We start from the raw sequence: 17,974 nt of genomic DNA, 5'->3' as shown, positions 1-17,974 counted from the left end.
AAGACTTCCTAGAAGTAGCACCAAAAAGAGGTGTTCTATTCATCCCTGGGAATTGAAATGCAAAAGTAAGAAGTCAAGAGATACCTGGAGTAACAGGTAAGTTTGGCCTTGGAGAACAAAATGAAGCAGGACAAAGGCTAACTGAATTCTGCCAAGAGAATGAACTGGTCATAGAAAATGCCCCTTTTAAACAACACAAGAGACAACTTTATACATGGACATCACCAAATGGTCAATACTGAAATCAAATCAATTATATTCTTTGTAGCCGAAGATGGAGAAGCTGTACAGAGTCAGCCAAAACGAGACCTGAGGCTGATTGTGGCTCGGATCATTAGCTTCTCATAGCAAAATTCAGGCTTAAATAGAGAAGGTGGGGAAAACCACTAGGTCAGCCAGGTATGACTTAAATCACATCCGCTATGAATATGCAGTGGAGGTAATGAATAGATTCAAGGGATGAGATCTAGTTAACAGTGTGCCTGAAGAATTATGGACAGAAGTCCATAATATTGTCCAGGAGGCAGCAAATAAAGCCATCCCAAGGAAAAAGAAAAGCAAGAAGGCTTATCTGAGCAGACTTTACACATAGCTGAAGAAAGAAGAGAGGCGAAACGTAAAGGAGAAAGGGAAAGGTACATCCCTAAATGCAGAGTTCCAAAGAATAGCACAGAGAGACAAAAAGGCCTTCTTCAATGAACTGTGCATAAAACTAGAAGAAAACAATAGAAAAGGAAAGACTAGAGATCCCTTCAGGAAAATTGGAAATATCAGGGGAACATTTTGCCCACAGATGGGCACAATAAAGGACAGAAATGGTAATGCTGAAGAGATCAAGAAGAGATGGAAAGAATACATGGAAGAACTGTATTAAAAGATCTTAATGAACTGGATTACCACAATGGTATGATTAGTCAGCCAGAGCCAGACATTCTGGAGTGCGAAGTGAAGTGAGACTTATGATGCACTCCAGTGTTCTTGCCTGGAGAATCCCAGGGAGCGGGGAGCCTGCTGGGCTGCCGTCTCTGGGGTCGCACACAGTTGGACATGACTGAAGTGACTTAGCAGCAGCAGCAGCAGCAGCAGTAGCTGTTAATAAAGCTAGTGAATGTGATGGAATTCCAGAAGAGCTATTCAAAACCCTTTAGGGTAATGCCATCAAGGTCCTGGATTCAACATGTCAGCAAATCTGGATGACCCAGCAGTGGACAATGGACTGGAAAAGGTCAATCCTCATTCCAATTCCCAAGAAGGGTAGTACTAACTAATGTGCTAACCAACAGACAGTTGTACTCATCTCCCATGCTAGTAAGGTCATGCTAGGCTTCAGCATTGTGAACCAGGAATTTCCAGATGTCCAAGCTGGTTTAGAAAAGGAAGAGGAAGTAGAGATCAAATTGCTAACATCTGCTGGATCATAGAGAAAGCAAGGTAATTCTAGAAAAACATCTACCTCTGTTTCATTGACTGTGCTAAAGCTTTTGACTATGTGGATAGTAACAAACTGTGGAAAGCTCTTAAAGAGACAGGAATACCAGACAATCTAACCTGTCTCCTGAGAAATCTGTTATGTGGGTCAAGAAGTAACAGTTAGAACCCTGTATGGAACAACCGAGAGAGCTGACAGATTGTGGTCCACTGGAAAAGGGAATGGCAAACCACTTCAGCATTCTTGCCTTGAGAACCCCATGAACAGTATGAAAAGGCAAAATGGTAGGATACTGAAAGAGGTACTCCCCAGGTCAGTAGGTGCCCAATATGCTACTGAAGGTCAATGGAGAAATAACTCCAGAAAAAATGAAGGGATGGAGCCAAAGCAAAAACAATACCCAGCTATGGATGTGGCTGGTGATAGAAGCAAGGTCCGATGCTGTAAAGAGCAATATTGCATAGGAACCTGGAATGTCAGGTCCATGAATCAAGGCAAATTGGAAGTGGCCAAACAGGAGATGGCAAGAGTGAACGTCGACATTCTAGGAATCAGCGAACTAAAATGGGCTGGAATGGGTAAATTTAACTCAGATGACCATTATATCTACTACTGTGGGCAGGAATCCCTCAGAAGAAATGGAGTAGCCATCATGGTCAACAAAAGAGTCCGAAATGCAGTACTTGGATGCAATCTCAAAATGATAGAATGATCTCTGTTCATTTCCAAGCCAAACCATTCAATATCACAGTAATCCAAGTCTATGCCCCAACCAGTAACGCTGAAAAAGCTGAAGTTGAACAGTTCTATGAAGACCTACAAGACCTTTTAGAACTAACACCCAAAAAAGATGTCCTTTTCATTATAGGGGACTGGAATGCAAAAGTAGGAAGGCAAGAAACACCTGGAGTAACAGGCAAATTTGGCCTTGGAATGTGGAATGAAGCAGGGCAAAGACTAATAGAGTTTTGCCAAGAAAATGCACTGGTCATAGCAAACACCCTCTTCCAACAACACAAGAGAAGACTCTACACATGGACATCACCAGATGGTCAACACCAAAATCAGATTGATTATATTCTCTGCAGCAAAAGATGGAGAAGCTCTATACAGTCAACAAAAACAAGACCAGGAGCTGACTGTGGCTCAGGTGATGAACTCCTTATTACCAAATTCAGACTTAAATTGAAGAAAGCAGGGAAAACCGCTAGACCATTCAGGTATGACCTAAATCAAATCCCTTATGATTATACAGTGGAAGTGAGAAATAGATTTAAGGGCCTAGATCTGATAGATACAGTGCCTGATGAACTATGGAACGAGGTTCGTGACATTCTATGGAAGACAGGGATCAAGACCATCCCCATGCAAAAGAAATGCAAAAAAGCAAAATGGCTGTCTGGAGAAGCCTTACAAATAGCTGTGAAAAGAAGAGAAGAGAAAAGCCAAGGAGAAAAGGAAACATATAAGCATCTGAATGCAGAGTTCCAAAGAATAGCAAGGAGAGATAAGAAAGCCTTCTTTCTGATCAATGCAAAGAAATAGAGGTAAAGAACAGAATGGGAAAGACTAGAGATCTCTTCAAGAAAATTAGAGATACCAAGGGAACATTTCATGCAAAGATGGGCTCGATAAAGGACAGAAATGGTATGGACCTAACAGAAGCAGAAGATATTAAGAAGAGATGGCAAGAATACACAGAAGAACTGTACAAAAAAGATCTTCACGACCCAGATAATCACGATGGTGTGATCACTAATCTAGAGCCAGACCCTGGAATGTGAAGTCAAGTGGGCCTTAAAAAGCATCACTATGAACAAAGCTAGTGGAGGTGATGGAATTCCAGTGGAGCTATCTCAAATCCTGAAAGATGATGCTGTGAAAGTGCTGCACTCAATATGCCAACAAATTTGGAAAATTCAGCAGTGGCCACAGGAGTGGAAAAGGTCAGTTTTCATTCCAATCCCAAAGAAAGGCAATGCCAAAGAATGCTCAAACTACCACACAATTGCACTCATCTCACATGCTAGTAAGGTAATGCTCAAAATTCTCCAAGCCAGGCTTCAGCAATACGTGAACCATGAACTTCCTGATGTTCAAGCTGGTGTTAGAAAAGGCAGAGGAACCAGAGATCAAATTACCAACATCTGCTGGATCATGGAAAAAGCAAGAGAGTTCCAGAAAAACATCTATTTCTGCTTTATTGACTATGCCAAAGTCTTTGACTGTGTGGATCACAATAAACGGTGGAAAATTCTGAAAGAGATGGGAATACAGACCACCTGACCTGCCTCTTGAGAAATCTGTATGCAGGTCAGGAAGCAACAGTTAGAACTGAACATGGAACAACAGACTGGTTTCAAATAGGAAAAGGAGTACGTCAAGGCTGCATACTGTCACTCTGCTTATTTAACTTATATGCAGAGTACATCATGAGAAACGCTGGGCTGGAAGAAACACAAGCTGGAAACATGATTGCTGGGTTATTGCCGGTTATCAATAACCTCAGATATGCAGATGACACCACCCTTATGGCAGAAAGTGAAGAGGAACTAAAAAGCCTCTTGATGAAAGTGAAAGAGGAGAGTGAAAAAGTTGGCTTAAAGCTCAACATTCAGAAAACGAAGATCATGGCATCCGGTCCCATCACTTAATGGGAAACAGATGGGGAAACAGTGGGAACAGTGGCTGACTTTATTTTGGGGGGCTCCAATATCACTGCAGATGGTGACTGCAGCCATGAAATTAAAAGACGCTTACTCCTTGGAAGAAAAGTTATGACCAACCTAGATAGCATATTCAAAAGCAGAGACATTACTTTGCCGACTAAGGTCTGTCTAGTCAAGGCTATGGTTTTTCCTGTGGTCGTGTATGGATGTGAGAGTTGGACTGTGAAGAAGGCTGAGCACCAAAGAATTGATGCTTTTGAACTGTGGTGTTGGAGAAGACTCTTGAGAGTCCCTTGGACTGCAAGGAGATCCAACCAATCCATTCTGAAGGAGATCAGCCCTGGGATTTCTTTGGAAGGAATGATGTTAAAGCTGAAGCTCCAGTACTTTGGCCACCTCATGCGAAGAGTTGACTCATTGGAAAAGACTCTGATGCTGGGAGGGATTGGGGGCAGGAGAAGAAGGGGACAACAGAGGATGAGATGGACACGAGTCTGAGTGAACTGTGTGAGTTGGTGATGGACAGGGAGGCCTGGTGTGCTGCGATTCATGGGGTCACACAGAGTCAGTCATGACTGAGAGAATGAACTGAACTGAACTGAACTGAATGGAACAACTAATTGGTTCAAGATTAAGAAAGGTGTACGACCGGGCTGTCTGCTGTCACCCTGTTTGCTTAATCTATATGCTGAGCACAGGATGAGAAACGCCAGTCTGGATGAGTTATAAGCTGGAATCAAGATAGGTGGGAGAAACATCAGCATCCTCAGATATGCGGATGATACCACATTCCGTGAAGAAGAAAGTGAAGAGGAACTAAAGAGCCTCATGATGAGGGTGAAGGAGGAGAGTGAAAGACTTGGCTTAAAAGTAAATATTAAAAAAACTAATATCATGGCATCCAGTCCCATCACTTCATGGGAAGTAGAAGCAGAGAATGTTGAAGTAGTGACAGATTTTGGGGGCCCTAAAATCACTGCAGATGGTGACTGCAGCCATAAAATCAGAAGACGACTGCTTCTTGGCAGGAATGCTATGACAAACCTAGACAGTGTGTTGAAAAACAGAGACATTACTCTGCCAACAAAGGGTCCGTATAGTCAAGGCTACAGTTTTCCCAGTGGTCACACACAGTTGTGAGAGCTGGACCATAAAGAAGGTGGAGTGCCAAAGATTTGATGCCTTCAAACTGGGGTTCAGAGAAGAAGTCCTGAAAGTCCCTTGGACTGCAGCAAGATCAAACCAGTCAACCTTAAGGGAAATCAACCCTGAATACTCATTGGAAGGACTGATGCTGAAGATGAAGCTCCAGTATTTTGGTCAACTGATGTGAAGAACTGACTCATTAGAAAAGTCCCTGATTTTGGGAAAGATTGAGGGCAGAAGGAGAAGAGGGTGTCAGAAGATGAGATGGCTGGATGGCATTACCAATGCAATGGACATGAACTTGGACAAACTTTGGGAGGTGGTGAGGGATAGGGAGGCCTGTTGTGCTGCAGTTCATGTGGTCACAGAGTCAGACATAACTGGGTGGCTGAACAACAACAACAAGGAAAGAAAGAGTAAACTCCTGTGAATGGATGTACTGACCCTGTGTAAACTGAGTGTACATTTTGGGAAGCAAATTTCCTTTTTTTCTGCTACTCATACACCCAGGTAGAGATAGAGCAAATCCTCTGCCCTTCATCTCACTTCATTCATTCATTTATTTTTTATTTTCTTGAATTTATCGCTTACATAGTCACATATATATATATATGTGTGTGTGTGTGTGTGTATATATATATAGATAGATAGATAGATAGATATGTGTGTGTGTGTGTGTGTATATGGATTTTAGAGATAATGATACTAAAAGGTATATATCAAAGAGTAACAGTCCCCTGACTCACTATTCCCTCACTCACTACCATCTTCTTTCCTAGAAAGCAACCACTTTCATCTTACTTGTCTGTTCTTCAGATATGAAACTATTTCATTGCAGCTCTATTTACAATAGCCAAGACATGGAAGCAACCTAACTGTCCATCAACAGAGGAATGGATAGGGAAGATGTGGTGCATACAGACAGTGAAGTATAACTCAGTCATAAAAAGGAACAAAACTGTGCCATTTGCAGAGGTGTGGACAGACCTAGAGACTGTATACAGAGTGAAAAACATCAGAAAGAGAAAGACAAATAATGTATATTATCACATATATGGGGAATATACAAAAATTGTACAGATTTCAGAATTGCCTCTTCATCCTTGACATAAGACTGTGTCCTGGTTCTAGTCATGGTTTCAGGGACCAAGTGGAATTTTGCAATATGGAGATTCATGTTCCTTCCATGGAAAATATTTTTATATCACTTCTCAAAAATTTTCCTCTCTTCCATTTCTGTTTCTGGAAACCTATTACTTTGGGTCATTCTCTAATTATTGTATCAGTTCTCTAAATTACTTAAGTATTTCCTTCTATGGGCATCTCTTCAACTTTTTCTCTATTTCCTGGGAGTAATCCTTGCTTTCATCTTCTTTAAAACTGATTACCATCTAATATACTTTATACATAGCTTACTTCATTGTTGAGTTGTCATCTGTCTTACTTGAGGGCAAACATTCTGTCTGCTTTTTTTCCTACAATGTCCCCAGATACTAAGACAATGCCTCAGAGTAGTATATAATCAATATGTACTTACTGAATGAGTGAACAAACAAATGAACAGTCCCAGAGTCAGGTCTCAAGTGGCAGCAAAAAGACCTTATTTTCAGAAATGTGAGCTAAACCAGTGCTCCTAAAATTGCTCCAGTTGAAGACTGAATTGCTCCTTGAGCCTAGGATAAAGCTGAGATTTCAGGTTGGGATTGAGTGGTTAGTCAGGTAAAATTCAGTGTTAGTCGCTCAGTCATGTCCCACTCTTTGTGACCCCATGGACTATAACCCACCAGGCTCCTCTGTCCATGGAATTCTCCAGACAAGAATACTGGAATGGGTTGCCATTTCCTTCTCCAGGGGATCTTTACAACCCAGGGATCGAAACTTGTCTCCCACATTGGAGGCAGATTCTTTACTGTCTGAGATACCAGGGAAGCCCAAAATGCAGTAAGACAATCATCAAAAGAGCCCACAGAGCACAAAGAGCTACAGAAGAAGAAAAGCAAAGAGCTTTATGGAGTTCTAATTGGAGAAGGAAATGGCAACCCACTCCACTGTTCTTGCCTGGAGGATCCCAGGGACAGAGGAGCCTTGTAGGAGGCCATCTATGGGGTCACACAGAGTCAGACACGACTGAAGCGACTTAGCAGTAGCAGCAGCAAGAGGAGGGTAAGGGGTTTGCACAAAGATGACAATATCATTCCCATCCCTCTCCTACCTTCCAGAAAGACTACAAAAACGCAGGGCTACACAAAGACTGCCCCTATTTGAAACAGCATTAGGAAGGTGTGGAGGCTGACTACAAGTCCCCCAAAAACAAAGAAATAAAAGGCAATAGATTCCAAGGAGAAAATACAAAGATGGCTCCCGGAGAGAGAGAGACAGAAATGGAGATAAAGACAGAGGCAGACAGACAGAGAATACGAACCACACACTTCACTTGGCGAGCAAAGAAACCACATGTTCTGAGATATCAGAGGGGAACTTGAGCTAGGCAAGAGCCTCACCCTCCTCATGCTCCTTCCTGACCACTTTCTTCCTCGAATCCAATAAACCTTTTCATCTCTTTTCAAGCTGTCTGGAGGGAGTCATAAAAAGGCAGGCCTGACAGATGCTTGTGTCAACTTGACACGCCAACAGCACACATTCGGGCCCACCACTCACTGACACGTTACTGGAAGGTTTCATTTGGGTGTCCTTCCAAGACAAGCAAGTTAGCCTTTTTGAACCCACTAGAGCAACGCAGAGAAAGAGTTCCCAGAAGCTTCTTCATTCAGAGAAACAGTCCTATGTCATCAAATCTGCTAGATGCTCAAGAGCATGCAATGAAAGGTTCAAGGTGAATAAAACCAAGTAGAACATGGGAAAGTGTCAAAGACTGCAAAATTATATGCTTTGGGGGAAAAACTTCTATTTTGACATTTAGGAGGCACCAGCTGTACTTTTGAAAAGTGATTTTCACTTTCACTTTCATGCACTGGAGAAGGAAATGGCAACCGACTCCAGTGTTCTTGCCTAGAGAATTCCAGGGACGGCAGAGCCTGGTGGGCTGCTGTCTATTGGGTTGCACAGAGTCGGACACAACTGAAGCGACTTAGCAGCAGCAGCAGCAGCTGTACTTTTTCTCTTTTTTTAAAGAACTCTTACAGATTCAGATAATAATATGATGGTAAGTATTAAAAAAAAAAAAAGGCAAATTAATTTGTTTCCTAGTTTCTTCCTTACTGATGTCTAGTCAAAATGCCAGAGATGAGTGTTGCAGAAGAAGAGAAAAGGGAACTTTGGAAAATTATTCTCTTTTTAATGGAAGAGTTGGGAGAATTGCTAGTGGGGTGACAGAAGCAGCAGCAGGGACAGCCCAGTCCCCTCTCCTCTGAGACTGTGTTTCTGGAGATGGGAAGATGGCACCTTTGCTCACATAGTCTTTTCCATCTGAATGCTGCTTCTCCTTCCTCCACAACCACATCTTATTAAACTTCCTAGGCCCAGATCAAAACTCTCAGCTATAAAAATCAAACTCCTCTTGTCCTTTCTGGATAAGTACTTAAAACGCCTTTTTTTTTTTTTAATGGTGTGATACTTCCAACCCTACTAAACAGTCTACTTCTTAAGTTCAGGGCTAAGACTTCCTTGACTGTCCAGTGGTTAAGAATCTGCCCTCCAGTGCAGGGCACACAGGTTCGATCCTGGTCTGGGAAGATTCCACATGCTGCAGGGCAACTGGCCCTGAGCCCCACAACCACTGAGCCCACATGCTACAACTACTGAAGCCTGCACACCTAGAGCCCACGCTCCACAGAAGAGAAGCCACCACAATGAGAAACCCACACACCACAACAAAGCCCATGAACAGCAACAAAGACCCAGTGCCTCCAGAAAAAAACTAATTAAAAAAAGCAGTTCAGGGCTTACACTCATTTAATATGTCACCCCTACAGTACCCATTATGGTCCTTTGTCTAAAATAGGTCTTTAACAAAGCCTTCATCAGTACACAAATAAATATAACCAAATGAAGATCTCAGGGCCAATCCCATGGGTGCACTGGTGAAGAGTGATTGTACTGGTGTGTGTATATGGGAGGGGGTGGTATCCAAGCATCTCCTTACAAAAGTGGAGATGATGACTTTCTGGAGGAAAACTAGTATATTCTCATGTTGTAAAACCATTGAGAGAGGCTTTAAGCACCACTACAACCATGGCTTCACTTCACCTGAGAACAAGAAAAATGTTCCCAAATGTTAATTTCAACAAAGGCCACTGGACAAATGCCAGCTGATCACCAGGGCAGTGGCCCAGAAATCTGGGACCAGAGGGGTCTTAACACATTCACATGGCTGATGCTCCACAGAGCAGTACACGTTTAAGAAAAGAGTCCTGCACAGAGGGCAGGAAAGTGGGTCTCTAGGTTGCCTCAAACACAAACTCTGTAACCCTGGGCAGGACCAATAATCCACTGGACATGCCAGGCCATTAAGGACTGGCCCTGTCAATGAAGAGCTGCACTCGATGACTTTCAAATCCCTTCCAGCCATAGAATTCAATGATTTTTCATCTGTTCCACATGAGAAAGGCATTTTAGCTCTATCCAAAATGCAATCATGCTCAAAACAATTTTTTAAATCCATGTCTTCAAATCTCTATGGACTCCCTAAAGATTTAGCAGTGCCAAGCAACATATGACTGTTTAGGTGGCCCAACTTCAAGTCTGAACACTTCCTCCCAGATCCCTTACTTTCATCCTCTTGGTCCCCATCCGTAGGTCCCTCACCATCACTGGCACACCATGTCCCCTCCCAGCCCTGTGTTAACATATGTTCTCCCTAACTCACAGAATTGTCTGCCGTACTTTTGGTAAAGCTACTAGTAAAAAGTCCTGAAATAGAAACCAGATGCACACTCGCACCTTGGGATGTATGTATTATGAAGATGAAACTGCCACATTTCTTCCCAGTTGGCTTCACCTTCTTCTCCCCAACCTGGTCATGTGGTGTGCACCTGTGGTAGATTGACAAGGCTTTAGATTACAACAGGAATGGCTATATCAGGCTCTAGGATGGCCTTGGCTTTTAATCCCAGCTGAGTTGTGCATGCACCAAGGGTTTGTATTCCCACCTCATCTTTATGGTTCTCAAGGCTTCCTCTTACACTCAAACCAATATTTCATGTAGACAAACAAACCCCTTATTCCCTTTCCATATTCCAAACTTTTTTTTTTTGAAAATTGGTTTTCCCCTCATCTTAATTGTCAGTAGAAATACAAACATGTGCTATGGTTGCAGTTATTATTCCCACTATAGGATTGCTTGCCTCTTTTGACAGATTGCCTCAGAGTAGAAGAATGCCTTCAAGCCTACAGTCTACAGGAAACCTCAATCTTGGAGTCCCCCTCACCTGCCTCTGCCCAAAAATGTCTATTAAGCAAAGAAAAGTGGAAAAGAAAGCAACAGGATTCTAAATAACCTATGAAACTCAACTGCCAGAGAGCCGGCCAACTCAAGACCACAGATGAATGATCTATAATAAGAACAAGGACCAGATTTTCTGAACCAAAAATAGGATTCAACTTGATGAATGATGTGAGACTAGAACAGAGCATTTGAAAATATAAATATTTTGGCAAATATAATATTACAGATGTTAAAAGTCATAGACTAAAAAACCTGGCTCATATATTTTATGTTAACAAACTATTTTTAAGCACCTACTATGTGTCAGTCATTATCCTCCTATCCTTATTTATTTCTGTTTTCATAATCCAGATGTCAAGTGACTACTCAGTAAGAATGCAAAACTTTGAATATCCTTATGCCCTATGGTGGCCATAAATTCTTTGCCACTTATGCCATCAAAAAGTGGCATCTGTTTCTCCTCTTCTTGAATCTATATTGTATGGTGACTTGCTTTGATTCATATGTTTTAGAAATGATGCTGTTTAACTTTCTAAGGCTGGGCCCTAAAATATCTACAATTTACATTTTTGTTCTAACACTCCCTCCAAGACTATCTTAAATACCATGGTATAAGAAGCTCACACAAAGCCGACAAGGCACATGGAGGAAGACCAATGCCCTATGGCCAACAGCCTCAAGCCACCTCCCAGTTTTTAAAACTAGCTGCCGACCACATGGGTGACACTGGATGTACCAGAACAGTTGAGCCTCCAGATGTTGCAGCCTCAGTGGACATCACATGGAGCAGAAGGACATCCCAGCTGAGCTCAGCCAACCCACAGGATCATGAGAAAGAATAAATGATTGATTTTATTTTAAGCTATTATTTTGTGATGGTTTATGATACCATGACAGATAATAGAAACGTTTCCTTCCCTCAAAATCAATTATCTTTTTTTATATTTATATTTTTTATATTCAATCCCTTCTGTACATATGTACTTAGCCTAAATATATTTCCTCACTTCCAAATTTATCTTTGAGTGACACAGAAGTGAAAAATGCTTTGAAGTTTATATTTTTCCAGACACTCTACCCCTAGGTATCTCTGTGAGAAAGAACAGGGCAGAAATTTATTTCTTCACAGATATTAATTAGAATTATACCCTTGAAAGGCAGCATGTCTATATCAGTTCAAGTTTTAAGCAGAGGCAGTTTTAACCAGAAGCAAACAAAGCTTAAGCTTGCACAGGCCCCATCCACGGTCTTGCCTTCATGTTCAGATGTTATCAGACCTTGTAAGTTTGTGAAAACAGAATATGCTAAAACAGAATATGCTACAGAATATGCTGTAATCTGTTAGTGCTACTGTCTGTTTCCACTCTAGCTGCTTTTCTGTTACACTTCCCCTAATGAAAGTATGGCTTCCAAGTGGCCATAGATGTTTTGGGGATCCGTTGAAAGCTATGGATGGGCATACATGTTGATTGAATTCAGGAAGATATGCTTAAATGGTTTACAATCACTTCTGTATCTAGTTAAGTCATTATTAGCCATCTTGGCATAGGAGCAACTGCCAGAACTCTCCTATAGCCCAAAATGCCAACTCATCCAGCACCGTAATACAGAGACACAGAGACAAAGGTCAGGTCACAATATGAATGAGTCCTATGGGGCCCAGCCCTGGATGAAGTGTAGAATGAGAGAGACATGGGTTAAAATGTCCATGCCAGATCTTGGGCTGTGGAATATCCTGTTAGTCATTCAATGTGTAAAATTTTAAGCAGAGGATTAGAGGACTAGGATCTTATTGATGCCATCAAAATGGAGGTTCTCTCCTTTCAGGAATACTTCCCTGGTGGCTCAGACTTTTAAGCGTCTGTCTACAATGTGGGAGACCCGGGTTCAATCCCTCCAGTACTATTGCCTGGAAAATCCCATGGACAGAGGAGCCTGGTAGGCTACAGCCCATGGGGTCACAAAGAGTCGGACATGACTGAGCGACTTTACCTTACCTTTACCAACATAAACAATCATAGGGTTTTTTGTTCTTTTTTGATGGTAATTATGTGAAATTAAATCTAACAGAAATGAATTCCTGGTCTGACACAATCTTAATCAGTGCTACCAGGAAGAAGGGTATCCCTAAAAAATCATAGAGGTCTATATTTATGGTTACTATTTACTAATGACAATAATAAAATTGTGATAAGCCATTCCATAAGTAAGACTGAAAACTTTTTATGCTCCCAATCAAAATAATACTACAAAATCAGGCCCACAAGAAAAGGCAAGACAAAATATACAGCCAAACAATAGGAAAACAGTATCAGAGGTGTACAACAGACAATAAATTGATTAAAAATAAAACAGTATAACATTATTGTTTACATGTTTCAGACAGAATAAAAAGAGAAAATGAGAGGCAAAAAGTGCATGTCAGGTCAGTCTCTCCCTTCTTAAAAGCCTTTTCTAGAAGTCTCATCCAGCAATTTCTTCTGACTTCTGTTTGGCCAGAAGCAGGTCACATGGCTACTCTAGGGCAAGAGGCAGAAGTAGAGTGCTTCTTTCATTGAGTTTTTGTTCTTTTTCTGGACATGCTATTATCTTCCCACCCAAAACTCTGATCAATTCTGATGCAAAAGAATGGGAAAATGGATATTGGTTAAGTGACCAGCAGGATCTGCTCAAAGTAAAACTCCAATCCAGCCCCAAATAGAGGGACTTCTGTTTACTAATGATTAATGGTTTGAGAAAAATAACCCTTTGTTTCACTAGTAGCCTCAGAATAAACAAATGTGTTTTGTTTGATTTTTAGTTCACTAGATGGAATCACCATCTATTAACCTGATCATGTATAGAAGACAGCTAATAAGACATAATGCATCAAAGAACCACTTTCAAGAAAAAACAACAGTCAGGGGTATTACCTGGCTTATTCTCTCTCCCTTCCTTCCCAGTTATAATTATCCACATTAAAGAGTTTGAGAAGTTCAGAGACAGCCCTACTAACACAGCAAACATCCTTCCTGAGTATTACTGTAGTTCTAATGGTCCAAGAACATTGCTTGGTGAAAACTCCTGCTTGCTTTCCATTAGCAAACAGTCACTCCTCTGCTCTGGTGAAGACTTTTAATTTGCCTACTAAACTGAGAATTGAGTTGGTATAAAATCGCATACACAAGAGGTCACAAAGTGATGGTCGGAGAAGCCACATTTGTTTAGTCCTCACAGCATTTTAAAAATAATTGTCTACACTTAAGAACCAGGAACTTCGGCTCAACATTCTTTGTTTCTGCCTTTTCTGGAGGACTCATTGTTGTTATTCAGTCACACTGGCTCTTTGAGACCCCATGGACTGCAGCATGCCAGTCTTCCATGTCCTTTACCATCTCCTAGAGCTTGCTCAAACTCACGTCCATCGAGTTGGTGATGCCATCCAACAATCTCTTCATCTGTTGTTCCCTTCTCCTCCTGCCTTTAATCTTTCACAGCATCAGGGTCTTTTCTAATGAATTAGCTCTTTGAATCAGGTGGCCAAAGTACTGGAGCTTCAGCTTCAGCATCAGTCCTTCCAAGGAATATTGAAATCAGGGTTGATTTCCTTTAGGACTGGTTGGATCTCCTTGCAGTCCAAGGGACTCTCAAGAATCTTCTCCAACACCACAGTTCAAAAGCATCAGTTCTTGGATGCTCAGCTTTCTTTATGGTCCAATTCTCACATCCATACATGACTACTGGAAAAACCACAGCTTTGACTCTATAGACCTTTGTCGGCAAAGTAATGCCTCTGCTTTTTAATATGTTGTCTAGGTTGGTCATAGCTTTTCTTCCAAGGAGCAAGTATCTTTTAATTTCATGGCTGCAGTCAGCATCTGCAGTGATTTTGGAGCCCAAGAAAATCAAGTCTGTCACTGTTTCCATTATTTCCCCATCTATTTGCCATGAAGTGATGGGACCAGATGCCATGATCTTAGTTTTTTGAATGTTGAGTTTTAAACCAGCTTTTTCACTCTCCTCTTTCACCTTCATCAAGAGGCTCTTTAGCTCCTCTTCACTTTCTGCCATGAGGGTGGCCATAAGGTATAGCAACCCTGGCTATAAGTAACAACTCTCCTCTATAGCTAGCTGCAACAACCCATGGGCACACCTCTTCCCCTTGGTGCAGATCCAGCCTGATTCACCAGCTCATTTAGAGTATCTGCCTGGCCTCTGCCTTGGAGTGTCTGGATTTAGTAACTTCCACCTACTCCCAGACTTGTAACTATAATAGAAAAATAGTTTTAACTGTTAAAATGATTTCAGGAATTTATAGGAACCCATTAATCAATGGCTTCCCCATCAAAGATAAAAAAGTATCACTGGAAATAGTTCATGACCTGAAAAGATCATAAAATAAAAGTTTTAGAACCACCAAAACTTCAAAGTAGTTGTAGTAGAAATTTAGTGGGACAGACAGTAAATGACAAGTGATAATCTCATGGTAGTTAGAGATGAACATATATATATATATATATATATTCTGTAATAAAAAAAAAAAAGTAACCAAAAAAATTTGTGCAGAAGAGAGATCATGTTTCTGCACTCAACCTTGGAGAGCATCTGTCTTTACTGTGGGCCAAATTCTGAAGCATTTTATTGTCTAAGCAGACTGGACCCTCTTCAGTCAGGCAGGAGAGGTGGTTTTCGGATGCTGACCTAAAGGAAAAGACTTGGGCGTACAGAACCATAGGAGGCGTTAAAAAGAAAACTATCCCATTCTGTAAAGGGTGCTGCTATAAACCAACAGCTCATCTGTTGTCAGAATGTTAGAGAAATGCATGCAGGAGAGAGGCAATGTGTTTCTCTGATATTCTGTCATTATTTGCCAAACTGAGAAATAATTTATGTTTTTGTCATGTATGCTTCGTAAGTCGCTTCAGTCATGTTGGACTCTGTGCAACCTCATCGACTGTAGCCCACCAGATTCTCTGTCCATGGGATTCTCCAGGCAAGAATACTGGAGTGGACTGCCATGCCCTTCTCCAGAGGACCTTCCCAACCTGGTACTCAAATTCATGTCTGTCTGCATCTCCTGCATTGTAGGCAGATTCTTTACCCACAGAGCCACCTAGGAAGCATTTCTAATGTAGCAGGTACTAAACTAAGAAAACTATCAACACTATCTCATTTACTTAAGTCTTCATCGTGAAGATCATAAAATGAAAAAAAGAGAAAAAAGGAAAAGAAAACCTGAGGCAAAGAAGTGATATAACTTGCTCCAAAGCGTTTAGCCCCTGCAACATGGCATCTAGAAAATGGTGGGGACACAGTGAACTGTACCTGTGTGACAAGAACATTTGGGTTTTACCACTGAACAATAATTATAGCAGCAATACTGCTTGAAAATAGTGTACAGCTTATAAAAATGTCTTAATACAGATGGCCTCATTTGATCCTAACAATCTTGAGGCAGTTAATATATAAATACATTAACTTGTTAATAAATGTGTCTATATGTGTATATATAATTTGTTAATAAATATAAATTTTTTTTTCCTTTTGTTGGAAAGAAGACTAATGAGAACTGTTTGAATAGCTGGAGTAGGTCAGTAAGGGAACAAAGTGTGAAAACATACTATACTAGAAAGGACATGAAGCCATGAAAAGACTTTAAGCAAAAATGTGATTTAATCAGATTATTGAAAACTGGAAATTATTGAAAAAGTCTACTTAAGACATGATGTAGCCTTGGCCAAAGGCAGTGGCAATTTGGAAACTTTTTCTCTGAAACAAAAATGTCCAACAGCATCACTCTAAGTCTGGATTTTCCAACTTCATCACTTTCAATAATTGGGGATGAATAATTCTTTGTTGAGTGGGGCTGGTGGGTGAGGGAGCGGGAAATCTCCCATGCATTGTAGAATATATAGCCACATCCCTAGCCTGTTCCACTAGATGTTAGTAGCACCTCCAACCAACTGAGACAACCACAAGTACCTCCAAACAATCACCTCAGGCTGAGAATCACCATCTGGAAAATGACCACAATATTCATCGCAAAATGCTGATCAAAGCCTAAACATAGAAATATTTATAAATGAACAAAACAGTAGGAGACAAACTACAGCAATACTAGAAGCCAGGGTCCCATTCCATGGACACTCATTTGCTTGAGGCAGTGAAAAGTACAAGCTGAAGTCAGCCCCAAGAGCAGCAGTTGAGGGTCAGGGATACATGAGCATCTTGAATGAGTGACCTTAATACATCACAGAGCACTCAGTCTATTTTTGTGTTTGAGGCTGCATGAAGTTCTAACCTGCTTAGATCTGATTGGATGGCCCTTTGATTGCTCTATTCATCTGTTCATTTAAAGTCTCTTTCACGCCCGGGTTTTCTGACTACACTCATAGCCCAGCCATATCAAGCAGGATAATGTGGCTTTGCTTTAAGCTGAGTTACTCCACAAAGCATAAGCAGGAGATTTAGATTCAGCTGAGGTTTCTGAAAGTTAAAAACACAGCAGGAGTTGCCATTTAGGCAACAAATACCACAAGGTCCTGGTTTAGCTTTTTCTCCAGTTGCAAACATGTTTCCTTAGATCCTTTTCATTAAGTCAAACCCTTTATTTATGCTAAGCTTCCCCGGGATGCCTCCCTGTCTTCTGTACAGGCTGGCATTCGGCAGCTAATAGACGAAATCATTTAATGCACATCATCTGTAGTCACAGCACCCCCAGGAATTAGGCCCAGTCACGTCCTCCAGTAGCACCATTCTGTGCGCTGCTAGGAATCAACTGTTAGCAGAAGGAAGGCATATTCTCGTGTCATAAGCAATAGAGGAGGGACCACACTACTCAGTGCTTTTGCTGCTACCAGACAAAAGCCACTCATGCAATGTGCCACTTAACCCAAGGCTGGGGAAGAATTCCACCTAATCTTTTATTCTGATCAGTATCCTAGTCACTCTCACATCCTCATAGAGACCCAAGACACCTTGGCTGGCCCCACCCCCACCCAGGCCCAGAGTGATGGCAGAAGCATATGAGGAAGTCAGTTGACTTCTTGACCCGACCCAATCATTTGGTGACTGTCACAGGGATACCAAATGTGAAGCAGAAGTTTGTGGGAGATGCGCTGGGCTCTGAGTGAAGTTCTGAGAGCAACAGAGTGCCTAAAGAGCCTCAAGGGACCCATCCATCTTCCCGAGGAGCCTTGTGATCTGCGCTTGAGCATCAGGTGTGCCATCTTGAGAAACCATCCCACATTCCAAGCAAAATTAGTTTAATGTTCCCACATAAAAAGGTCCCGAGCCAGGTGGAAGATCATTACAGGAGCACACACCGTGGAACTAAAAAGGTTTGCA

The sequence above is a fragment of the Ovis aries genome, chromosome 2 (genome assembly GCF_016772045.2).
Source record: "Ovis aries strain OAR_USU_Benz2616 breed Rambouillet chromosome 2, ARS-UI_Ramb_v3.0, whole genome shotgun sequence".
NCBI lineage: Eukaryota > Metazoa > Chordata > Mammalia > Artiodactyla > Bovidae > Ovis > Ovis aries.
This window is presented reverse-complemented; position numbering follows the sequence as displayed.